The sequence below is a fragment of the Chionomys nivalis genome, chromosome 1 (genome assembly GCF_950005125.1).
Source record: "Chionomys nivalis chromosome 1, mChiNiv1.1, whole genome shotgun sequence".
In the NCBI taxonomy this organism is placed as follows: Eukaryota; Metazoa; Chordata; class Mammalia; order Rodentia; family Cricetidae; genus Chionomys; species Chionomys nivalis.
Window position 1 is genome coordinate 165,933,627 of NC_080086.1, and position 26,311 is coordinate 165,959,937.

At 45.4% G+C, this 26,311-nt stretch overlaps 1 protein-coding gene across 5 annotated transcripts in view; it reads left to right on the plus strand.

Annotated features, from left to right (window-relative positions):
- Window positions 1-26,311, plus strand: part of Dgki (diacylglycerol kinase iota) — a 459,452-nt gene that overhangs the window by 843 nt on the left and 432,298 nt on the right. The window lies entirely within an intron of this gene.

The window sequence follows — 26,311 nt, forward strand, 5'->3', positions numbered from 1 at the left end:
CCCTGGGGGCAGCCGTGGGCACTAATTGGATAGCCGAGATCTACTCTGACAGGCAGGAAAGAACAACCTTATACAGAATAGAAATCCTTATGGAAGTTCTTATCTTGAAATCCCATTAAGGATCAGTGGGATGCTAGTCTCGGAGGTATGTCAGTAGGTATTGGCATTACATGCACATGTGTTCTCTCCTTCTCTCGGTGTGCCCAGCAGATGATGTGGGCAGCCTACTCCCAAGCTATGGGTGAGGGTGAGAAGAGACTGCGCTGGCCCCCGAGGATGGATGTGTTTGTGACACAAGGAAAGTGGAGGATGAAATGTCCACCTGATTACGTTTAAAGAAGCCCAGACTGTGTCAGGATTTGAACCAAAGTGAGGTTCCCTCCCCTCCCCTTCCATCTTCCATTCCCAGGCAAGAGAGAAGGTGCCGGGACCACCCTCGGTAATATCTTTTTTTTTCAAAGTTTAGCAAACATCCTAGCATAGATTTATGAAGGCTTGTACTTGCTGGGTCTCAGAGGAATACTTGAAAAGGGGTCGGGGTAGACATCCTTGTAGCCGGCTTCCTTTTGGGTTAGCAGGTCCCTTTTAGAAAAACCACCTAAAGTATTAAGCCTGTCACACCATGTGCTGTTATGTAAGCAAAAGCAGATGACAGAGGTGTGTGGGTTGCGAGGGTGTGCTCTGTTTATGGGGGCAGGTGTGTGAATCATTGGGATCCCCACAGGCACTGCCTGGACTGGAGGCCCTGTGGCCAGGGTTTCTGCTCTTTCCCAAATGGTCTTCCTCGCCAGGTGGTTGCCGCCACATCCATCGCTTGCATTCCCTTCTCCACGCAGAGGGATTTTCCCACCTGAGTTGTTCTCTTAGTTACTCACACAGGCCAGATCCAAATGGATCTTTCTTTTTATATTTTCGGGTTCTAAAAATAGGCGGGTGGTAGGGAGTGGGGTAGCTCTAGGGAGGGATGCTAGGACACGGGCAGCTCTACTTACGATGGTCTGTCTGGCTCTTAGGGGAGCAGGGACTATATTCAGCCTAGTTTAGGAACTGTAAGTTGCTGGGGGGGGGGTTGTTATTAGGTGAAGTACATTGTGGGTCTGGCTTCTGGGCTAAGAGAAGCTCCTGGGTTATTGGTATTCATGAGACTCCTTATTGGGTAGGGCTGTGAAGCCAGAATTTGCAAGGGAAATCTCCTCAGCTTGCCTCTTTGCAGGGGTCATTCTCTGAGCCTGTCCCCTGGAAAAGCGTACTGTTGGGGGCTGCAGCTCTCTGGCTGGCGTGTTCCCGCAGGCACGTGGACGTGTGTACACACACAAACACAGACGTGTGAACTGCAGCAAGAGAGGAATAACACATGATACTGGCCTGTCTCGAGCCCCACAGCAGTGGATTTCATTTATCGGATGCTATTTCTTTTTAAATAATGCCTCACCGTTACCAGGGCAGTGACATTTGGCACACAGAGCACCTCAGGTGTCCAGCCTCCACTCTCTGTGGGGGTGGACGGTTGTCACACTCCTAAGGGGATGCTTACATATCACCACCTGAGAGTTGCTGTCTCAGACGCGCAATAATTGACCCTTGAACTCATAAACTGTCCAGCCAAACCAAGCAGATAGCCTCCAAGGCAAGAAGGGCAGTGAGGAGCGATCTTGCTTGGCATGTGTTTAACCTGAGTAATCTCTGTATTTTGGTCACTGCTATTTATTTATTTTTAGAGTCAGAGGAAATGGTCTGTTTGCCAGGGGTGGTTTTCTTTGCTGGACTTAGAGATGGAGCTGGACTTGACGGTTCTAATGAGAGGCTGATGAGAAATCTGTAAAGATGATCTGGGTGTTGGCTCCTCAGGGGGTCCCCTACTGCCTCCATGTGATCCTGAGGATTCTGGGCACAGCTTAGGGTGGGAACTGGTAGGAGTGAAGGGAGAGGAGTCAGAAAGGCCCCCGGGGAACAGAGTCTATGCAGAAGTGTGTGTTTGAGTGGGAGGTAGAGCTTCCATGTAAGGGGATCATCCGAGGTGGTGAAGTGGAGATTGTCAAGCAGGTGGAAATGTCTTGAAGAACATGAACATTTGTGGAGTGAAAGTTGGTGTGAAAAAAGGGGGCTTTGGAGGAGTGTGTGTGTGTGTGTGTGTGTGTAGGGAGGGTCTCATCTGTTCCTCTTGTTGCTAAGAAACATATAAGCTAGAGTTTAAAAATAAATGAAGAGTGGGTGGGCATATGCAGTGACTCCTGTCTTTTTAGGAACCAGAGCCCTTTACAAAAAGCCTTTAAATAACCATTTCTGGAGGCAGATTATTCATTTTGCTGACTTTTGCTTTGTTAAGTAAAATAAACTCCTTTATATACCCCTAGACTTCCCCTCATTATCTTTTCTTTGTTGGCTGCTCTTTTGGGGGGGATGATTTTTTCCCATGAGAATTTTCCTCTATTTCAGAGTCTGCACCCCAAGAGCACATAGTCCCCGTAGACTGTAAAGCTAAAGGTTTGAGCAGGCAGTGCAAGTGATCCGGCTCTTTTCTGTCAAAATTACTACTTCCTTTTTCTTGGCAAATTATGGTGCTGCAATAGATACATATGTGTAAATGACTATATAATATGTAGGAACTCATTTTTAGAACTGCTGTATTTTAAGTCAGTAAAATAGAAACGGGGAAAACTCGGAAAGACACAGGGAAGGCGAGGGAGAGAGAAGGTAGCTGATACTTATTACAGTCTCTTTGTCAGGCACTGTGGGAAGTATTACAGCATGTTAAATCTTTGTGTGCATCTGTGTGTAAGCATGGGTGTGGGTACATGTGTATAGATGTGCATGTCCATGTTAACATGTGTATGTGTGCACATGAGTGTGTGCGTGTGTGTGCAGGTGCATGTGGAGGGCTGACGTTGACGTTGTCTTTTTTAAAGCTCTCTCCACTTTAGTTTTTGAGGAAGGATCTCTCACTAAACTTGAAGCTGTCTGATTCTGGCCAGTCTAACTAGCCAGCTTGCTCTGGGAAGAAATACCTTGTCTCTGACTCTCAAGCTCTGGGATTACAGGCTGCCACCATACAAACTCAGCTTTTAAGCTGATCGTAGGTCTGAACTTTACTCCTCAGGCTGGCAGGAGCTTTATTGACTGAGCCTTCTTCCCAGACATGTACATTGCATCTTATTTGAGCTTCATGGTTTTTGAGCTTTCTGGTGTTGTAGATAATGAGCCTGAAGCATGGGGGGGGGCTTGGCTGGAAGCAATTTTGACTCTAAAGGACTTCCTGTTCAGGCTGCATCTTTCTGGTTGGCTCCTTGAACATTGGTCTTAGGTTTGAACTCTTTTCATGTGTGGATGTGTGTGTGTGTGCTGACTTTTCATCCCACCTACAAACTGTGGGTCTACCCGCTTTCTCTCTCTCTCTTTTCTTTTTTTTAAAATTAAGACTGGGTCTTTCTGCATAGCTTTGACTGTCTTGGAACTCACTATGTCGACCAGGGTGGTCTCAAACTCAGAGGTCCACCTGAGTGCCGGGGTTAAAGGCATGCCCCACCACACCCAGTTTTTTCTGCACTGCCGATGTCTTTCATTCTTTGGGCTGAGACTTTCTACCTTGGTCTCTATGGCCTAGTGCCTTAAGAAACCCATTACTAGTTCACCATTGGAAATGAATATAAATTCATGATCCCCAGCAAATTGTTTGGTTTTGCTTCTGAGAACAAAACCACCTCCGAGACACCTGCTATCTCCACGAAGACACCCATGTTAGAAGTTTATGCACTTTTAAAATAATTTCTGCAGGTGTTGTGTAGGTGCCGTGAGGTTTATTGCAAAGCTGCTGCCTTTCCTCTTTGGGCGACACACAGTGAAAGAGAAAGTACAAGTCTTCTCGTTAAGGAGCCCTTGGCAGGTACCATTACTTATGAGATCTCCATGCACGGGCTTACAGTTTCTTCCGTTGAAAGTCGTGGTGGTCACACCTGACCTTTCTCACAGGAAGTTTCTAATATAATATAGAAGCTATGACAAGGAACATGGACCTTCTTAGAGTAGACAGCTGGTGGAAAGGAAAGTCATTCCTTGACTGTGATGAAACAGAGTATAGTTGTCTGTTGGCGACTGTGGAGGATCAGGCCCAGGACTACTGGGCAGATATGAAAATCTGCCCACACTCAAGCCCCTTCTTTAAAACAGCATCCCATGTGCCTATAACCTATTTGCACTTTTTCATAACCCTTAAATCATTCCATTACTTAAAATACCCAATACAATGTTAACGCCATCTTAATAGTTGTCAGATACTATTATAAAAACAGTAATGGCCTGTTTTGTCCAGAAACGATGAGTTTTCTTTCTTTTTTTTTTCAAATATTTTCAGTCTATGATTTTTTTTGTGTCTATAGTGGTATAGTGGAGACAGTGTTGTGCCAGTCTATGATTATTTGTGTCTATAGTGGTATAGTGCAGACAGTGTTGTGCTCTGTTCTCCGGAACACGATTGTATTATCAAAGGATAGCTGAGGAGTTGGAAGCTAAGCAGGACGACATGGCATGACTTTGCTGTGATTTGGAGTTAGTAGCATATGGAGAACAGTGTCTTCGTTACACAGCCAGTTTTAAACATCATCGCTATTTCATGCATTAGTTAGATAAAGACTTTTGGATGCGACAGAAGCACTTTCTGTCATTAAGGTACCACCAAGTATTGGCTTCCTCCCTCGGGAGACATACCAGGTATGACATCAAACTAGTTGCTGTCCAGGGCACCATTGCTAACACTAACCTTTGAGGGGTTGGGTTTGATTTTTTTTCTTCCTTTTGCACAGGAGAGTTCTCACGCTGAGCCTCATGGAGCTGGGGGCTGGAGACGCAGAATAGCGCTTTGCTGATGTTCAGTTCTGTTGTGGCAACAGTGGTATTGCCTCATGGGGCCAAATTAAATTAGAGGAGACCTAGCTCTTTCCAACATTCTACTTTCTAATCTGAGAAAATGAGGACTCCCAGGGAGGGCCAACCTGGTTACTGCATCTCTCCATTCTTCTGGGCTGGCATCTGGGGTACATTTCTTCTGTCACCCCAAGGCATACTTGGGATGGAAGCCCCTATGAGACCAGAGGCATTTGGAGACACCACAGTTAGCTTTGGGCTGGATATTTGTTTTCCAACTTAGGTTTGCATTGGTCACACTGGTCCTGTGAACACTGATGATATCGTCTGAATTCTCATCTTGTGATAGTTGCTGCATCCGGTGGCATGTAGCTCTTCTTCCGATGGATACCAGGAGAAGACAGAATGTGCACAAAATGATCATAAAACAGACTAACTTCTAATTGTTTGAGCTCTCTGGAGCAATTGCCAGCCACAGCAAGCCAGCACAATGGAAAAGATTAAAGAAATGAAATCCCAAGCTAGGCCGGTTTGAGCACAGTGCACTCACAGCGTCTCTCGGGCTTGTGTGCCAGTCAACTCCTCAGAAGGTGGGAGCTTTGAGGGTCCGTGCTCACGTCGACCTTAGTGAGGTCCCTTCAGATAGCTATGTTAGGAGTCAGCTATGATTTCCTGATCTGTAATTAAATTGGGGTTGGAACCTGGTGTCTTCCGTGTTCAGTGGACAAATCATATGTCCTCTTTGAGGCTCAGCATAGCATCCTTAAAATGGTGCTACAGTGGTGTCTGCCTTGAAGGCTTGGAGATTACGGGAGTACGTTCTTGTGCGGCACTCAGCTGGGTGAACTGCCCCGAAGAATCTTGCTCTTCTTGATTGGTAGGTAGAAGAGAGATACTTATTGAGTTAATAAACGTAATCATCAACTTTAGACAAGTAGCTGCTCTTGCCTCTTTGGGGTCCATCGTAAATACTGTTTTCCTATCGCCTGCCTTTCTCTCACGTATGCTCTACTTAACAGCCCAGAGCCGTGTTTCTGTTTACAACTTTGTCCTGGAGTACCTGCTCCAGCCATCTAGCCAGCTGTTGGAGGCCGGAGGAGGGCGGCAGAAGCTCTTCCTTACCCATCTGCTTGCAGCTTGTCAGGGAAAAGGGCTTAATTTGCCTTCTGAGCAGCAATAATTAGCTCTCTGGTTCGCTTTCTGTCTGTCTCATCGCTTTCGATGGGGCGGCATTGATTTTCTCCCCAGGGAATTTTCTGTCCATATTTCTTTCTGTGAGTAGAACTTTTAATCCAGCATTCCTGGGGACGGTCCTAACTGCAGTCCACTCTGTCTGACTACTCCAGCAACCGAGGCTATGTGTTACTTTATGTCTCTTTTCTTTAGACCCATATGAATGATTGTGTGTTTGTGTGTGTGCGCGTGTGAAGAGTGCTTTAGCTCACCCACTCCGTGACTCCGACTTTTGCTTTGTTTATAATTTGCTTAATAACCAACTCTTCAAAGAGTGACAGCTACTTTTCATACTCGTGTATCCTGTACAGCATGAGAGAAAGACTTGTGAGTTTACTAACACCCCTGGTATTCAAAGAGGTGTGGTCTGAACCCAGCTTGGACTATTCTAGAGAAAGTAAGTCACTGTGTCAGATGTATGCACATGGCTGAAGGAGGGGCCATCCCAGGAACAGCCGTAGGGAAAGGTCTTAGCAGGTAAATGCTGATGCTCTTTTTAGTCCCGAGTTTTGTGAACTTTGGAATGAGCCAAATACCACTGTTTAAAAGGAATTTCATGGTTCTTGGATCAAACCTCCATGAGATTTGCCTTTACATTTTTAGACTGACAAGTAAGTGTCTGGTAAGAACTGATTCTGACTTTTCTACACTCTTAATCTGGCTTTTGTTGGGTATGGGGGCAACACTCAAACTTTAAAGTGTGATAATCTCTCTTTCACCTTGTTGGCTACTCTTGGAGTGAGGCTTAAGAGCCTCGGCTCTGAGCCTTACCACCAAGGCCCAGAGTCCTGGTTCTGAGCCTTACCACCAAGGCCCAGAGTCCTGGTTCTGAGCCTTACCACTGAGGCCCAGAGCCCTGGTTCTGAGCCTTACCACTGAGGCCCAAATAGTTACTTCTGCTTACTCACTGTGTGCTGTTCTACAAGTCCCTTAAGGCCTCAGTGTGCCTTAGTTTCCCTGTCTGTAAAATATTCATTATTGTAGCACTCACCCTGTAGGGCTATTTCCAGTTGAAATGAGCTGACACAATTCTGGCCTCCACAAAGCAGACGGGATGGGTGTGCTTGCGTAGGTGGTGTCCTCTGCGTGGAAGTTCAGTGACATAGCAGGAAAATGCATTATTCTTTCAAATATTCAACACCATACCAGTGACTGTCAGTAAAATGATTCAGATAATATGAAAATGAGGTAGACATCCATTAAGATGTGAAAACCTACAGGGTTTGGCATTCACGGCAATGTAGAATTTCTGCTGATTTCTAATATTGTACTTCCAGAATGGATTCGAATGTAGATCACTCTTACCAGGCAGTGAACAAGGCTTCTGCTGTTGAGAGGTCTGGACACTGGAACAGGCAGAAGGCAGAGAGCAGAGAAGCCAGGCGGCATCAATGTGTAGGGAGTCAGGGTGCAGTGACCCAGGCGTCTAGCTGGCCATCTGAGACCAGGAATCCTGACACGGAGAGCTGGGTCAGGGGTGGCAGAGTTCCGCAGTGTCAGGAGTAAGGACAGAGCTGTTACCTGTGACTGCAGGACACAAAACATCTCTCTTGCTGTCTTGATGATGTCTGCTTCGAAATACAGACCGAGGTTGACTGGCCTATTCCGACAATCAGAGGGTGGGTGGGGGGAACCTTCACTGCTCTGGGTTATTTAAAAAATGGGAGACTCAACCTTCTTGGATGCTCTATCAGTCAGCTCAACTGGGCCAAAAAACAGAATTATTTTTTTTAAAGAACTTTATATGGCTTTATTGTTGAGTACATAAAACCAGCTCAAGACTGACATAAATGTTGGGGTGTGTATGGGTGATTTATTTTCCTCAGGAGACAAAGATAAGGCAGATGGCTACTTTTGTAAATTCGTAGATTTGTAAGAAATAGAAATCAGATTCCTTAAAGGGGCTAATATTTATTAAAGTGTATATGTGTGAGATGTGCCAGAGCTCTGGGAAAGTTATTATTATTATTTGCATGTATGTGTGGTGTGTGTATATGCGTGTTCACGTATGAATGTGTGCTCGTGCATGTCCGCATGTATGCATAGGCCTTGATGTCAGGTGTCTCTCCACTGTGCATATTGAGGTATTGCCTCTCACTTGAATCCAGAGCCCACTGGTTCAGCTGGTCCGCTGCCAGCTTGCCCCAGGAATCTTCTGCCTCTGCATTCTGAGCACCGGGATCATGAGTAGCCTGCCATGCCAACCTGACATTTACATGGTGCTGGGGATCTGAATTCAAGTCCTCATCTTTGCACAACAAGTATTTACATTGAATCATCTCCCCAGCCACTTGTAGGAAAAAAAAATTCATTTTTATTTATTTATTTTTTTAAAAACAAGCTAAGCCTTAAAGGCAGTTTGTTTAGAGATAAGAAGAGCTTTATACGAGCTTATGTAGAAGTAGTTTTTAAAAGGGGTTTCATGTATCATTTTGAGGAAAACTTCTGGAACATTTCTCAGGCCAAAAGGACTGGAGATTTAATCATTGTGTGTGGCAGGTTTTGAGGCAAGGCACTCAGACGGAGAGCATTCCCTGTAGAGGTTTCTGATGGAAACGCTTGATTAAAAATAGATTCTCTCTTTTAAATTGACCCCTTGTCCTTGTAGAGGCTGCGCGATGGCATGCTCTTGTCTCTTTCTACTTGAAATGCAATCCCGAGCATTTGAGGTTTGAAGGAAGGAGAAAATTGTGGGGGCCATGTGTCTTTCTCGGCCGTCTGAGTCTCCAGCAGATGCTGTACGAAGTATTAGAGCCCAAATGACTTGTAAACAGCATAGCGCTAGAGTCTCATGTCTAGAACCCGGGTACCTGGATGGCCAGGTTCTGGGGAGGGTTTCTTTCTGGGTTGCCTATGGCTGTGATCTTTCTGTGTTTGCACGTGGCGGAGAGTACAGAGCCCAAATGGGACGTGCCTCTCCCTAGAAGGCTGCCAATCTCACTGACGAGAGAGCGCCACTGTCCACAGCCTGATTCCATCTTCCCCACTTACCACTTTGGGGGTTAGGATTTCAACATATGAAGGAGATGTTAGACCTCCGTGGAAAAATTAGTTAGGGCTTTATGTGTGTGTTATGGGGTGCCATGGGACTGCAGTAACATAGTCGTGACCGTGTGGGTTTTCTGGGGGTAGGGAGTAAGCACAGACCTTCAGCCCACCTTCCATTTCCTTAGGAAGTCACAGACGTTACTATTTTTGTCGTCTGAACCATTCCCAAGGCAACAAAGGCGACCTAGGTATCTCCCCACCTGTGAGTAGTGACTAACCCCAGTTATCAGTTTTTCTCGAGAGCTGCAAAACATTCAGTGTACGGCATTTTGCTGAGTTTGTGATTGGGCAGGGGCTGGTACTACGTCCACTGTATTGATAAGGATAGGAAGTTTGCAGTGTCGGCAGTTCCCCAAGGCCACACAGCTGGTTAGAGTGGCAGGCTCTGATCCATGTTTCTATTTACATACTTCTCGCCGCATGCTGCTTCCCAAGTGCAGCTTCTCATTCCGGTTACTCTTCCACTCTTTCCCATTTTTGGTGTGCAAAGAGTCAGATTTTCACAATGCTGTGTCTTATTAGACCAAACTCCCCAGGCGGTGTGTGTGACATGCATTCCATTTCAGCGGGCCCAGACAGGCCTCACCCAGGTCTCAGAGAAAGGCCTTACCCAGGGTCCATAAGCCTGTTTGTCTTGTACCCCAGCAGGAGACTCGGGGCTGGGTGGATACAGGCCACTTCCAGCCGTAGGGAGGACAAGACTGAGCTTTTCATGCTGGCCCCTTTAAAACACGGTGAACTTTCCATTCATTGGGAGTGGAGAAGGTAAATCTAGTTTCCTGGAATTCAAAAATGATCGCAGGTATTAGAGCCTGGCACTGATCCTTTAAAATTCTACCTGTAGGGCAAGACCTCATGATTTGTAATCAGAGTGGAACTCAAAGGAAGGTGGGGATGGTCTTGGATTGGGGTCGAGTGAAGAAGTTAGGACTAATGAGTGTATGAGCATGTCTCGGGGCTGGACTGGTAATTCCCGCCGTTCGGTGATCAGAAGTATATCCTTAGAAGAGGTGGATCTTTCCTCGTTAACCAGGCTGAGAGTATTCACATTCGCTTTTCCACAGAGTGCTCTTTGGAGTTTGTAAGTATGTCCATGTGTGTGCTTGTAGACTCTAGAAGCTTCCAAAGCAGCCTGTCAAAAACCTCGAGTCATTTCCACCTTGAAAGAAACCTTTGGAATGTCTTGGGAAAATAAATGTTGATGCTATTTAAAGATTAAAACAGAAGCTTTCTATGAGCTGCTACAAGACTACTTACAACGGAATCTGGGGGATTTTCTCTTAAGACCAATTTCTGGAGATTTCTTTAACTGTTAATACCAACTAAATTTAGGTTACTTAATAATAATAAAAATGTGTGTGCTGCATTTCAGGCTTAGCGTTAGTAAGCCCCTTTCACACCAGTGATCTCATTTTAACTGCAAAACAATCCGAGGCTCCCTGTGTTGTTTCCACAGTCAGCGTACACTGAAGGAAACACAGCCCCGACCGCTCAATGTCTTCCTTACAGCCACACAGCCACGCACCCGCACCCGTGCGCAGCCACTGCCAGATCCACGTTGGAGTTTGAATCTCAGGTCCTGCTTTCTTTATATTTCAGGCGCCGTTTCCTCAGGCGACTCCGTGGAAAGATAGCGAGCAACATTACCCTCTTGTTAATTTTATTTACTTGAATTTATCTCCGTTATTAATCGCAGTGGCCAGAGATGGAATCAATTACCAACTGGCACCCACCAAATCCATATGGCATCGACAGCAAGGGTGACCTCATTGCCATCCCATTACCCTTCCCTGGTCTCCGTTTAATACGACTCTTCCTAGGAAAGGGGAGAAAATGAGAAGGGGTGAGGAGGGAGGGAGATAGTTGGGCTCTTCCTTTGCATTAGTTGCTAAGCAGCAGGCATTTCATTGTAAGGGAGATCCAGTTCAAGTAATGACATAGGTTTTCCGAGACTAGCAAGTGTCGTTTTCTGTAGCAGCTGCATTTCGGGTCTCCATGGAGCACATGCTCGGCTGCTCGGTGCTCGGTGACTTCCGGGGAGAAAGTACCAACTCAACTTTCTTGTGGAACATATGGGAAAATTCAATGCCACTGATCACCTCCTGGCCAGACTCCCACCTTCTGTACATGGCGAACTGCAGGCGGTTTTAAGGATGTGGAGTCCTTGCCAGGAAAGATAGCTGAGATGCTGGCGTGTTTCGAGGCCATATTTCATGTCATAGGAGTCCTATCTCGAAGGGATATTCTGGAGAGTTTGCCTTGTTTGAAGTAATTTGGTCTAGAACAGTATTTGGTGGCCACCAAGAAGGAGGATTGTGGCTATGATCTCATTGTATTGATATTTTCTGCAACTGAAGTTTTTTTTTTTTTTTGCAAAGAAATAAAACACTATACAGAGGCTAGCATAAGCCATGGAGTTCGGTTTTACCAGGAGAGAGAGTGTGAGTTCAAAGGAAGGCCTGTAACTTCCTTCAAGGCATGGCTAGAAGGCACGGCTGCTCCCTGCTAGTTGTAGGAGTCATCATACTTCTTTTTTTAATTAATTAATTTATTTATTATATATACACTTTCCAGGATACAGTGCCAGATCTCATTACAGATAGTTGTGAGCCATCATGTGGTTGCTGGGAATTGAACTCAGGACCTCTGGAAGAGCAGCCAGTGCTCTTAACCTCTGAGCCATCTCTCCAGCCTATCATCACACTTCTTGCTCTCCAAAACTGCCCACCCCCCGCCATCACCTGAGAGAAAACGCCTCTTTCTGGAGTAGCTGGGATGCTTAGAAACTGCCCTCAACTTCCAGAAAGCTGCCCCTCCCCTTTAAGGTGGATTGTCTCTTCAAGGAACTAGAAGTAGTGTCCGGAAGTGGCAATACATGGACGAATTTACAAATGATGAACGGTTACTCCCGTCCCTCCAGTGATGAACGCCCCTGGCAGGTTTCTCCGTGTGCTTCTTCACAACCACTTGGCAGGGCTTTGGTGAAGCAGCTCTGGTTACAGGAAGCCATTGACTGTGAGAGGGCTCGACCAAGCAGTGCTGAGGAAAAGGGGGTGGTGGAGACCAGTGACTCCCACCTAGTACCGAACCCCCTGGAAGACAGACCCAGGTTTCCTGAGATGCGTGTCTGGTAGGCGCTCAGTCATCTGTCCTTGGCTCCTCGGAGCTGTACTAGTAACATCAGCGAGTCCTGCTGTGTGCTAAGTAAGGCACCTTGCTAATTTCAGTTCCTTCTTAGAGCATTGTTTATGAGGGAAGGAGACACTTCTACTCTCTATAGCTGTGTAGAGGAGGAAACCGAAGCACAAGACGGTGAAATAACACATCAACCAGCAAGCGATGGAGCCAGGATCGGAGTCCCAGGATATCCCAGCCAGGCCCTTAGGCACGACTCTCTTCCGCACGCCTGTGTAACTGTAGAAATGCAGACATTCTGATCGTTCTTTAGGGATTTAGCTGTTTTGTTGCACGCTGCGCTGCTTGTGGGGCTGACTGTCAGGGTGCCTGGCCCTCACCAGGGATACTGATGTGATCTCTAGAAGCTATTGGGTGATGGGGTTGGAAGGCTCACTCTCACCACTGATACCCCCTTAGGGCGTGCCTTTCTGTGGGGGCTCACCTGCCAGATTGTCTGTGTCTACCAGCGACACATTGGGGGATAATACCTGTCGCTCCTCACCCTCATTTTATGCTCAGCACAGATCGCCCAGCCCCTCTACTGAGTCCCTTGTTGACTCCGTTAACGACAGCTGTGTTTCCTTGCTTAGAACTAAAGGATTAAAAATAGAAACAACTAAGTGCCATTGTGTGGTCCTTCAGCCTGTCCTGGTGGGTGTCTTCCATGTCAGGGAGCTGTGCTAAGGAGATACCCACACAGGTGGTTAGGTCTGGTCGTTAGAGTTTTCATTATGGGAGCAACAAATGTATTGTCTTTTAGGGACTATCTAATGGAAATCAGCTATTTTCTCCATTAAAAAGTTTTGTTTTGATTTAAATTGATTTGTATATATGTGTGTCTCTGTGTGTGTGGATGCGGGTGCCCATGGTGGCCAGAAGAGGGCATGAGCAGGGCACTGAATCCACTGGGGCCAGCGTCATAGGCCAGCCACTTCGCATGGGTGCTGGGGACCGAACTGGGGTCCACCTGAAGAGCAGTATGCAGTCCTATGGCTTAGTCACCTCTCTATCCTTTTGACTTCAATTTTCATTGTTTTCTTACTTGTCAGAATTTCTCTGTCAGTTGTCTTTATATTTCAAGTTGAACAAGCTGAGTTTTACTGAGGCAACATAATTAATTTCAAGTCAAAGAGCTTCCTCTTGCTGGGCTCAGTTCCTGGTCACCCAGAGACCCGTTTACCCCACCCTGTACTGCTTTCACTTGTGTTCTCAGCTGGTCCTTTGTTTTTTATTTTAACCTCTGGGGATCATTGCTTTCTCTTTGGGAGGACATTGCAGATGACTGCTCCCCGCACTGCTACATGTTGTGCCTTCACATATTTAAAGCAAGAGGCTGTCTCTCTCTGCAGCCCTCTTTTCTCTACACCGAATCATCTCCATTTTCATCCCTACCTGGTTGTATTACCCTGTACTTTTGTGGTTGTCTTTGATTCGACAACGTTTTGGGTTATCTGTGGTTTTCTTAACCCAGGGTACCGCTGGCATGTATAGAATATGTGGTCTAACCCAGGGTACCGCTAGCATGTGTAGGGCGCTTGTTCACATTGAAAGTGGACAGATTCATACAAGGAACACTCAGGATTTTCATCTCCAGATGTTTCTGCTCTTGGTGGCCCCCTGTGTGACACAGCCTGTTCTTTGCAGGTGCATTGTAAGAACTTGATTCTCTCAATGTGGCTGTTGGTTGTAGCTATGGGCTAGCATGGGTGCAGGCCAGTTTCTGTACAACCCATTCAAAAGCTGTGCCTCGGTGCTGCAGACTCAGCTAACTACTGATGCTTTCCCCATGATTTGCTTAGGCTGCAGCAGTTTTCCTTCATACCTGTCATTTCTGTTTGGCTGAATGTTTTCTTAATATGCTTTACATGTATGTCAGACACTTGTAGAATGTTTGAGGTCCATCTCCTTTCTGTCTGGTCCTTTCTCCTCATCTCCTCCACCTTTTCCTCTTGTTAATAAGAAAGGGCAGATCCTTCCTTAAGAACCATTTGCTGTCATCTCTGCTTCTCATTCTATGGCTGCCACTGTCTTCCTGTCCATGCTATTACAAGGGGTGGGTGGAAGCCTCTGTTTCACCTTTCTAAAGTTTGCTTTAACTCACGGAGCAGTTAAACTCACTCAACTCTGGTGAAATTTCTTTTAGAATAGCGGTTCTCAACCTGTGTGTCAATAAAGACCCCTTTGGCAAACCTCTGTCTCCAAAAATATTTGCATTACGATTTATAACAATATAACAACAAAATTACAGTTATAAAGTAGCAGCAAAATAATGTTAAGTGTGGGGGTCAACACAGCAGGAGGAACTGGATTGAAAGGTCACAGCTTTAGGAAGATTGAGAACCACTGCTTTAGTAAGTTGACAGCAAGCCGATAAAGAATGCTAGCTGTACTGGGTTAAACCTGTAATTGATGGCTGTGATGGTTTTGAATGAGAAATGCTCCCCTATGGGCTTAGGATTTTAAATACTTGATTCCCAGTTGGTGGAGCTGTTTGGGAGGTGGTGGAGCCTTGGTGGAGGAAGACTTGGAGAGTTCGTAGCTTCTCCCCACTTCCTGTTTGTGCTCCCTGGCATCCCCATCTCACCGCATGCTGTTGAAGCTATGTTCTCTCAGCTTTCTGATCTGGCTTGCAACTGTCTTGCCTGTTCCCCTCTGTGGAACCCTAGGGAGAATAAACTCTTCATAAGTTACCTAGCATGATCAGTTATCACAGCAATTAAACATCATCAATTTAATGGGAAAAAAAAAAGACTTACTTTGCCTTGAGTGTAATGTTTTACCACCTCAGCACTAGGACTGTGCTGTCCCATACAGTGGGCATTGCCTTCCTCTGCCTTTTGAAACGAGTTAAAATGAACTAAATGCGATATCCAGTTTCTTAGTCATCCCAGCTACATACAATGTGCTTAGCGGCCACATGCGCAAGTAGCTACCATACCAGGCACAGATAGAGAAAACTGTCATAGTTGTAGAGTTCGGCTGAATACTGGGGATTTGAGGGACACACCAAGACAGTAATTTATCAAAGCAGTAGGGAACTCTAGCCAACCCTCCTTGAACAGTATAGTTCTTGAGCTAAGACTTCTAGCTCTCTAGCTAAGATGTCATGTTTTAGAGATGCAAGCAGAAAGGAAAGATCACTCTAGAGTCTGGAGAAAGCCATTCTTAGTGTTCCCCATCATGCTTCCTGCCGTGTGCTCCTACCCTCCAAATTGCAGTGGTGACTCACTTCCCAAAGGATAAGGTCAAGGAGTCTGCCTTCTCATCATTGCGCACCACACTCTCTCCTGCTTCCCTCAACGCCTGGAGTCCCAGGCACAGGGGACCATGACCGGATGGTCTGAAAATTGCAGCCTCTCGGATAGCTCTGCCTGTGACGGTTGCTTGTGGGGATAGTGTGAAAGAGGGACCTCCATCAGTAGGCTCTAGACATTCAGACAGGAGCGTGCTCCAAGATGGTGTTGTAAGCTTGAATAGTGGCCCCGTAGCTTCAGTCTGTGTTCCTCACAGGGATTGCTTGCCATGCTGTCTGTGTTTGTTTTTAGTGTAAGTCCTGTTGTGCTCTGTAAATATTTAGCTTAAATTCACTAGAGAGGTGTGAGAATATATGCATGGGCTTAAACCTTTCACATGGCTCACCTGGTGCCTGGAGAAAAGACCCGAGACCCTCTTGTGAAGGGCTGCAAGGACAGAGCGAAAGCCCCAGGAAAATCTGTGTGTGTTTGTGTGGATTCTCTGGTGCTTTGAACTGCCAATACTGCACACAAGGGTGTTCTAAAAATAACCTCAGTAATGTGCATCCTTCGCTGAAGGGAGCAAGATAATTTGTGAGGATGATGAGTAATGGGGAAGGAAAAAAAAGCCTTAAAAGTCGAGAAATGAAAGGCGAATTTCAATGGTCTCTCTGGCTCTCCCATGTACTGAGCATCGCCTTTGAAGCCTTGATATTGAAAATGGGAAAGGGTACTTACGATGAAAAGAATCTCTGCGAGACCCACTGTTCTTTTTTTCTTACCTGTGTTTTATGGCATGAGCGGTCCCCTAGATCAAAGCCTAGCTGCTTTTATAGTAATAACTGTGAGATGCTCATGTGTTACATATGCAGCACTTAGTATGGAATACAAGATCGAATAGTATATGGCCTATTCTTTAGTAGGTTTATAACTTACTAGGGAACTGCGTGCAAACGTACTGGGTGCCCACTCTGTATCACACGATGCTGATAGAAATACAAGAGACCTTAGGAGCTCTGGCATTCACAGTTTACCATTTAGTGAGAAGGAGGCAAAACATTGAATTGTCATTATAATAATGGTGGATCATAAACACCAGCAAGAGACATGCAAGGGACAATGTGGAGGAGCCTAGATGACATGTGCCTGCTTCAGACTGAAGCCTCTCAATCTGAGGTGGGCACATGTGCCTTGAAGGAGGATGAAGACATGGCTAGGTCAAGGAGAGAGTCAAATGACTCGTTCATATCACAGATGCAATGGAGAAAGCCTGTCTTGGGTTCCAAATGGCAAGGTAGAAACAATCTTTTGAAACACTATCCGTTGACTTATGATCTTCTCTAAAGATCTCTCAAAATAGACCCTTTGATTTTTTTTTTTAACCTAGAAATCAACACACGAAAGGCTCTTTGCTAGGAGTCCTTGCTCCTTTGTACTTGGTAGACAGTGGAAGCCTGAACAAAGATGAACAGCAGGCATGAGGTGGTGTGCATGCCATTGCTTGAGTTTCATGGACACAAAAGAGGAAAAAGTTAGTTATGTCTGGGAGAAGTTATCTTGGGCTATTGATGTTGAAGGGTTGTTAAGAATCCAGGAGGAAGCAGTTGGGTCACAGAGGGCAGAGCAAGGAGACATCACAGGCACTGAGAATGGTGTAGTAGTGGGAATGCATGGTATATTGGCATAGCGGTGTGAACTGTGGACTGATTTGGCTTTGAGCGCAGAATGAGTAGTAAGGCAGTCAAGGCGGGGATTTCATCAGAAGAATTATAGTTGGCAGAAAGCCACTGGAGGCTTTTGGACAGAAAGGTAACACCCCTCCCTTCAAATGAAGGCAAGCTAATGCTCTCCCCGATGCTGCTGGTTCCCTTGCTTCTGTCTGGAACCACTGTTAGTGCCAAGGAAGCCATAGCTGCAAAAATGATGTCTCCATCCCTCTTCGTCCCCAAACACTCCACCCTGGACAGAGCTTTCTCTGACACTGGCCAGGGGTGGAGAAGCAGGTTCTTCTCATGCTTCAGAGGCAATAGGTGGGGCAAATCCAATCTTACAAGAGGATTTGAGAAAGACTGAGAAAGGACAATGTGACTTGTCCTCAGACACAGCGACTTCACTTCTCTATCAAGTCACGTAATAATCAATGTTCTGATTCGATGCCATTCATTCATAATTCAGCAAAGCAGCATTGCCTCAAGATCTAAATAACAAAACACATGGAACCTCCGGGAAGCTGTTGTGCTGCCGAGCGAGGGCCACATCCTAAACTAGTTAGGAGAAAAGTCTCACATTGGGGGTTGTTCTTTTAAGGAGGCAGGGTCGTCCCCCATCTTTGATTCTAATGCCTGGAGATGACTAAACAGATTGATGAGAGACTCATGTTCTGAATCGATTAAGAAATAGTATTCAAGCAGCTTAAGCGTGTTCACGGTTGGGGAGGGTGATGTTACCGCCTAATGCTGCTGCTACGTGAACAGAGATGGACTGGGCCAGTTAGTGGAAATACAGATCATTTTGCAGAGAGAAGAGTTCTGCTTTCAGCTTTCGGCCGTGCTCTCTTTCCAGACCTAATCTTTAGTAAATGAACTGCGGCATTGGGGGGGAAAGAAAGCCCGTGTGGCCAATTCTGTCTGCCGGTTTTCATGCCTGTTCCTAAAGGATTAGGGTGACACCCGGCACTGTCCCTGCATTATGTACATCACATTGCCTCGCCTGAGAGCTGACTTACTCCCCGCCTTTTAGAAAACCATCATTTTCTCATATAAATGGAAATAGGGCAAAGTAGGATGGAAGAAAGAGTAACATTGGGATCAAAGTAATATTAGCATGCAGGAAAAAAATCAAATCTTGGTTTAAGGCCACCCAAAGTGGTGCACAGTTTTGTCTCCATAGGCCCATGGGATATGCCTGCTGCAAGGATGCTTCTTGCCTTTGAATTTCAGAATAAGAGGAAACTAGTTAATAATAGTTGGTAATTTAGATACAATCAGTCTAATAAAGCTGGTTTTGTTTTAAGGCAGAGGGTGAAGCCTAAAAGTAGAGCCCTTGCCCGGCATGCAGAAAACTTTAAGTTTTATGCCGAGTAGTGCAAAATAAATTTACTTTTAGGGACTCACACTTTCCTCCGTCTGGTAGTTGGTTTAAACCGTTTCTTCTTCATTACATAGACAAAGGGGTAAACATACTTGGCAAATAAGTCCACCCATGTGTCACTGGTCCTTGCAGGTTACAAAACATGATGGCCTCCTACCAAGGGTGTATATGTTTGTTGTGGGGGGGGGGCATTGTGTGCAGGTGGGACATCCCTTTCTCTATCTGAGACCCAGTGTCCTTCCCCGAGAAGTGATGTTCATGAAGCTACTGTCCAGAGTGGTTGTTGGGATTAAAGGAAAGTATCCAAATGAGAAATTGTCTCTTGGATGTTTATGGTCCATGCTTCGTCAACTCACACCATCTTCCTTGAAGTCTTGCGAGGCCTCTGGGCTGCTCGAGGTAATTACATTTCCTAAGGGCACTCAGGAATATAGGTCGGTATCATTTTGGGGGAGGTACACCCGCAGATGTGTGGTTCTTCATTTTACAATATAATATTTTATATTTATTGAATAAAATATGATAAAAGTTAATATACAAGTCAGTTGGAACTGGAGGGCTTATAACATTTCTTGTCCACGCCTCTCGGCCATTTCCATTGCCACGAAGCTTTGCCCATGTATGCGCTGGTTAGTTTTTGTCAACCCGACAGACACCAGTTGCTTGGGAAGAGGAGATCAGCTCAGGAATCACCTGCATTAGACTGACCTGTGGGAACTGTTTGTGGGGCATTTTTTTTTTGACTAATGATTGATGTGAAAGAGTCCAGCCCACTGTGGGCAATGCCCCTTCTGAGCAGATGGTCCTGGGTCAGTCCCTACCTCCAGGTACCTGCCTTGAGTTCCTGCCACACAAGTTCCTCCATGTTAGGTCACTGTTTCCTCAGAGCAGCAGAAGCTGAGTTAGGACGGTTTCGTTTCGCGTGAATTCTACCTTATTTATATTTATATGTAACATTCCACTAAGTGCCCTTGGGTAATTTTTTTGGTTGTCTTTTTTTCTTTTTTGAGAAGGTGAGGATTTAGTTTCTTAGTACTTCCTCCATCCATCCAGTGTGTTCAATTCCAATTTTGCTTAAATCACTTATAAATATTCATATTGCTAAGACCATGCAAATCTCTATAATTAAGCCATGTGGTACTCTATGAAGACTTCCTATTTTTGTATCATTGGTCTCATTTTAAAAGCTATCTTATAAACTTATTTTTAATAACATTTAAAATTATTTTAATTAATTAATTATGTTTTAAGACAGGAGCTTGCCATGGAGCCCAGGCTGGCCTGGAGTTCACAGTCTTTCTGGCTCAGCTTGCAAACTGTGTGCTGCCCCATACTGCTTGTCTACACATCCTTACAGGACCCTGGATCTGTGGTATTTAGGCACATGGAAGGATGTATATTTCATTATTTTTCTTTTAGACATCTCTCCTGCTTGCCTTCATCATCTTGTCCTTTCTGGACCTCGATTACACAGTTCTCAACATCCCCATTATCTTGATTTCCCATTGCCATTTTGCTTGGTTTGGTCCTCTGTGTTTTTTGGATTTCTGCTTTTTACAACTTATTATTTTTGCCTATGCCTTTTTTTTGGTGGAGCATATAATTTTTTATAGCAACAACAGTATCCTAAATGAGTTTTTCCCTCCTAGGAATTTCTGTAATACTTTTAGATGGCTGAGTTGTGAAAGTTTTCCCAGGTTATGAAGCATTCTGCAGCAGCTTTCTTAGAATGAGTGCTTGCGATAATATCCTGAGAACTAGAATATCTTACATTTCTACTTTCCCTCTTGACTGATCATTTTTAGGACATGGCGTTCTAGATGGGAAACAGACTTCTAAAGTTTTGAATGCAGAGCCCATTAACTTTGTTCTCTCTCTCTCTCTCTCTCTCTCTCTCTCTCTCTCTCTCTCTCTCTCTCTCTCTCTCTCTCTTCCTCCCTCCCTCCCTCCCTTCCTCCCTTTCTCCCTCCCTCCCTCTCTCTAACAGCCTTACTTTATATTTCCTATTTAGAACATTAGAAATTCACCTGTCACACTGTGGACACAAATATTCATGATGGTGGAGATGTTTCAGACTTTTCAGATGGAAAAGTTTTATTTCTAGCGTTTTGCTATTTTTGGGGGGCTGGAAAAAGGTTCTTTTCTTTCCACTTGATCAGTTGTTTTTGTTTCGGTACATTTTATATTATATAGTTAATGCATCCACCGAATCTGTTCATGTTTCTCTATTCTTATTCTGCTTCCTGGGAATAGGGCGATCTCATCTGTTTTGTGTCCTTTTAGTAGTATTTTGAAAGTTTTTAAAAATTGGCTTTTTTTCCTTTCCTTTTCAAGGCAGGGTATTTCTATGTAGTCCTGGCTGCCTTGAAACTTGCTCTGCAGACCAGGCTGGCCTTGACCTCACAGAGATGCCTGCCTCCGGCTCCTGAGAGCTGGGATTAAGAGGTTGGGATTAAAGGCATGCACCACCACTGCCAGGCATTTTACTTGTATTTTTAATTCCTAAACATTCTTCCCTGTTTTCTGCAAGGTGACCTTCTCATGTGTCATGTCTTACTAGCCTGTTCTTTTGTTCCAGAAGATATCAATTATAATTTTGTATGTTTTAGTCACTGTACACTGATTTTAATTTCTTCAAAATATTTCTTCTCGGGCCCGGGGAGATAACTCTGTGGGTAGAGAGTCAGGGAAGGGCATGAAGCTCCAGGTGGACACGGTGGAGGCCTGCAATCCCAGTGCTTGGGAGGCAGAGATGGGAGATCCCAGGGCAAGCTGGCTAACTAGCTTAGCTGGCACTCTTGAGCTCCGGGTTCAGCAAGAGACCAAGCCTCAGTAGAAATGCAGTGAGTGGTAAAGGAGGGCTCGCAGCATCAATCTCAGGCTTCCACATACATGCACACGTGTGCACATGCACTGCCTCACGTATGTGATCACATACATGCAAACACATACAATGCATGTACACCATAAGTATACACACACACACATTTTTCTTCTCTTTGTGTAAATTCTTTTTATGTTGGATGATTCAAATGTCTGATGACCCCATTCTATATAAGACCAAGACAGGAAGAGACAGTGTAGAATCTGTGTGCACTCATGTGACTTGGGCTCTTACGCTTCACTGTGGTGACATGAATTCTTTGATTGGGAAAACCCTGAACATTAGTGTTTTCTGTTTGGCTTTCTTGGCGGAGAATCCTCCAACTTTCTTTTCGTAGCTGACCATGTTTACTCTGATGCTATATTTTTACGATTAAGAATGTGTACTGGCGTTTGATCTCTGCCATTAGTAGAGGCTCTCACTCAAACCCGGTTATGGCGGGTGTCTCGAGTTCATCTCTGGCTTAACTCCTTTGGAAATGAAACTGTAATAGGAGTGAGACAGGTGGCTGTGAATGGGGTCTAGGTACCTCTATATAGGATGCTTTGTTGGGATGGGGAGATAGCTAAGGTGGTAAGCCACCTTGAAAGCCTGAGGACCCAGTTTGCTCCCTACACCTCACATTAAAAAACGAACAAAAACCCTGCTATCTTGGGGGCATTGTAATCCCTGTTTTGGTGAGGCAGAGACATTCCTGGGGCTCACTCTAGGACAGTGAGAGACCCTGCCTTAAAACGTGCGGTGGATAGCTCCCGGGAAGTAAACCAGATGTCCTTTGGCCTCCCACATTTGTGCACATGCACTTGTATGGAGATGAGCACACACACAAACACACACACACACACACACACACACCTCTTTGTCTTTGATTCCTCCCCTCATTCACCTTCACACATACCTGGCCCCTCCAATCCCAGAGCATTTCTGCCCCTCTGTGGTGTGACCTCCCGGCTCTTTGGTTTGCTTCTCCCTTCTGCCCTACCTTGCCTACATTCAATTTACTCTGCAGCCTTCGCAGATTTTGTTGTCTGTTGTCATGCCAAACCTCCTGTTTTCTGTCTTTGTGACATTCTTTTCTCGATTCCCTTGACTGTGGTGCCAATGAGAGTTCCTGGAGACAGTCAGAATAAAGGCCTTTGTCCAGCTCTCTGTCGAGACCTTGATTTAGTCTCATTTTCTACAGTAAGGACGATAGAAAAGTTAACGTATTCATGAGCTTCCTTAGAGTTTTTGAACAGATAAGTCATGTTTTTGGTTGTTTTTTTTTAAAGGCCTTGAAGGAGTTTCATAGCCTATTTTTTTTTTTTTTCTTTTCTGTGACCAGGGAGCCAGGGAGGAAGAGATAGAGAATTTTCCAACAGTTTTGCAGGAACGGTATCCAGGTAAAAGTGCCATCGTAACTTCTGGTGACTTTCAGAGTGTGGTTGCTTTCACTGGCATCCTGACTTAGTTCATACCCGTCAGCGGGCTTCAGAGCCCTCCGAGTCTCCAGTACCCTCTAAGCTTGAGACACGGGCATTAGACCATGCGCTCTCCTGGGTTTCTGAGAGACCCTGAGACTTGTCACTTTCCTAGAGGCTCAGATGTCTTTCTCCCCAGAGGCCCAGTTCACCGAGCACCAATGAGGTGCCTGGCATGGGATTTCTGAGGGAGTGTCACTGGGGACCAGCTGCTGCTAATAAGGTGCAAATTGGCAGAAGCTCAAGAGGGGCCAGGCCCTCCCTAGTGGATGGCTCTGATATTTTCCCAGGAAGCTGGCTGTGGGCTGGAACTGGTGACTCCTTACCTTCTGGCATGGCCTGATCCCTGGCTGGGAGGCCTTGTGTGGTGCTAGGAGGCTGGTCTGGGCTCACACAGCCTCACCAGAGGAGCTCCTGCCAGCTGGCTAATCTCTTGGCTGATTTTGCTGGCTGATTTTCTATGGAAGTCGGGGAGGCCTTGATCAGTCATGGGGCTTTCCCGGTAATTGTTGAAACAGCCAGGAGGACCTTTGGTCCCCTCCCCGGAGACATCGTCATTGCAGTAGGCATGACAGATAGTTAAGAGGTTGGGGATTGATGGGTGAAGAGTTGCTGTGACAGGAACTGCGGAGGGGAGCATGGCCATTTCCCATGAGCATTTGCTTTGAATGGAAGAGCTTCGCTCATTAAACTGTTCACCTGAATGCCTGCATCGGCTGCTCTTTTAACTTCTGGAAGCCCGACTGTAGGGATTTTTACTTGGGGTTGTCCTTATCTGAGCAGTGAGTGGGTGGAACGAGGAGCTGTGCTCTGACAGCAAGGAGACAAGAAGGTAGGAGGTTAGGAGATGTGCAGGTGGTTAATGGCTCTGCGGCTCTTGGTTTGTCTGGAAACGCAGGCTGATTGGCATTTCCTGGATATAGTCTGTGACCGTTCAGATCTCTTAATGGGCTTCAGCAACCCTATCTTTTCTTCTATTGTCTTTATTTTGTTTCCCTTAACTTTTAAAGAACATGCATCCACCATCTTCAAGAATACTAGAGACAACTGAATTACTAATCCTGACTTAAAGTAACTCAGACACATGTATGGTATTATCTACTCCACACAACTGACGCCCATGCCTGTACCCTACCGGCTGATTTCATATTTTGGATAACCTTCTTGGTGTCTCCCAGGTTTGCCAGTCACACACCATCAATGACCTTGTCTCAGAACGTGGGAACCATGTAGACATTGTTTATCCCTTTCATTACAAGGATGACTCAGTGGTAGAGTATTTTGAGAAAATGACGGATTTCTAAGCAAAAGCCTTCTAAGACAAACTTCCAGAACAAACTCCCAGCTCAAAAGTAAGCAGGCAACTGAGAATAAGAGGGGATACAGATACGTAAACAGCACAGATTTACACGTGGTGAGAAATGCTCTGTTAGAGGTGTGTAAGGGGCATCAGGGACAACAGAGAAGGGAACGTGGTCCTCCACACCGAGAGGGTAAGAGAGCAGTGTACAGCAGAGGTGACGCTCAACAGATCGTTGAAGATTTAGGTAGACAGATGATAGCATCGCCATGGGGGTTGGAGGAGGCACCATGTAGCCCAGAACAAGCAAGTTGTCCTTTGGTGTTAGCATGTAGGTGTTTGAAGACCTGGCACGCTGTGGGCTTTGAGGTGGATCAGAATGGCTGATGGAGCGCTTGCTACACAGAATTTAGACACCACCTTTCTGGTGAGCAGTGTGAAGAGATGATAATTTGCTAAATTTGGAGGCTGGGCTACATAATTTTTGAGAGTCTGTGGCATCTGAAATTCTGGAATTCTCTGTGTGGGTTCAGGGATGTGGGTCTGGGAACACAGCTTTGTTGAGGAGTTTGATCTGGTGTAACATCTGTGGGTAGGTGTTTGCGTGGGGGCTGCACCCAATAGCAAAATTAAAAGATAACATCAAGAGCACTGGGTTCTGAGTTAAGCTGGGGCTTAACCAGCCAAGGCTTGTTTCATCCTCTGCGATCAAACTTTGACATAGACTAAAGCACTTTTATCTGTCTGGGTCTCAAGATTGTCACTTATAAAAATGAAGGCTTTCAGTGCTGTGCAGCTGGGAGTGGGTTCTTTGGGGGCTGAAGTGGGGTGAGCAGGCTTATTTGACAATGGCATTGTTATTTAGGGCATTTGATATGAAAATATTATTTTAAGGTTTTATATTATTTTTAATTGTAGTGTGACTGTCAGCAAGTAAGGAAAATTGTGTGTGTGTGTGTGTTTGTGTGTAATATATTCTGCATTGTTCCTGAGTTTTCATTTATCTTTGGATTAAGAATCGGGCTGCAGGTAGGAAATGGAAATAGGTAACAGTGTCACACAAAAGTCTTAGTTCCCAGCTGGGACATTTTAAGAATGTACCTGTGTAGCTGAAGAGACACTCTTGCACTCCTAAGTGTTAGCTTATGCTTCTCAACTTCCCCTTTAACACAGGAGACTCTGGTGAGCATTTTGTCACAACTCCAACACACTTCTCAATCTCTGGGCTGTCTGCTTTTGAATGAGCAGTTTGTTCTTGAAGTGTATCTTAGGAAGTTGTGTTTGGTAGCCTATCATCTTCTCAAAATACTCTCCTGTTCCCTTATCATTGTAATCAAGGGGATAGATTTCCATATCTTCTCATGCTCTCTAGACCATACCATTAATTGTCTGTGACAGTCAGACATAGGAGATATCAAGAAGAATATTCAAATTATAAAGAGTGGGCATGGTATTGGTGGTGAATGGTATGTAATTTTTGATGTGGGCTGGCTGATGTTGGTTCTGCTGGGTAGACAGAACTGGAACACATGTGTAGAGGAATATACTAGAGGGTGGACATGAGAAAGGCATGAAAGGTTCTGTTCACATATGGTTGGGTCTTCCCCACATGTTTAGGAATCACAGAATTGGAACAATCTGATGGTACTTCAGGATTAAAAAACAACCTAGGGATTGAACCCGGGATCTTGCATATGCCAGGCAAGCACTCCGTCACTGAGCAGACATTTTCAGTCTTTATGTTTATTTTGAGACAGAATCTCACTAGGTTGGCCAGCCTGGCCTTGAATTCAGTTTGTAAACCAGGCAGCCCTTGAACTTTTGATCTTTCTACCCCAGCCTCCTGAGTTTCTGGGTCTGTGCCACTAAGCTCAACCTAGAAGGTTGTTTTCTAGAAGGACCAATGGTCAGTATGAACATCCTTGTGTTTAGCCTGTGAGGCGTTTGCTGATGAGTAGTGAGATTGGGACCAAGACCTGTGCTTATGGGACTGTGTTGGAGGAGGGGAGCCATAGGACTATTGCAAATG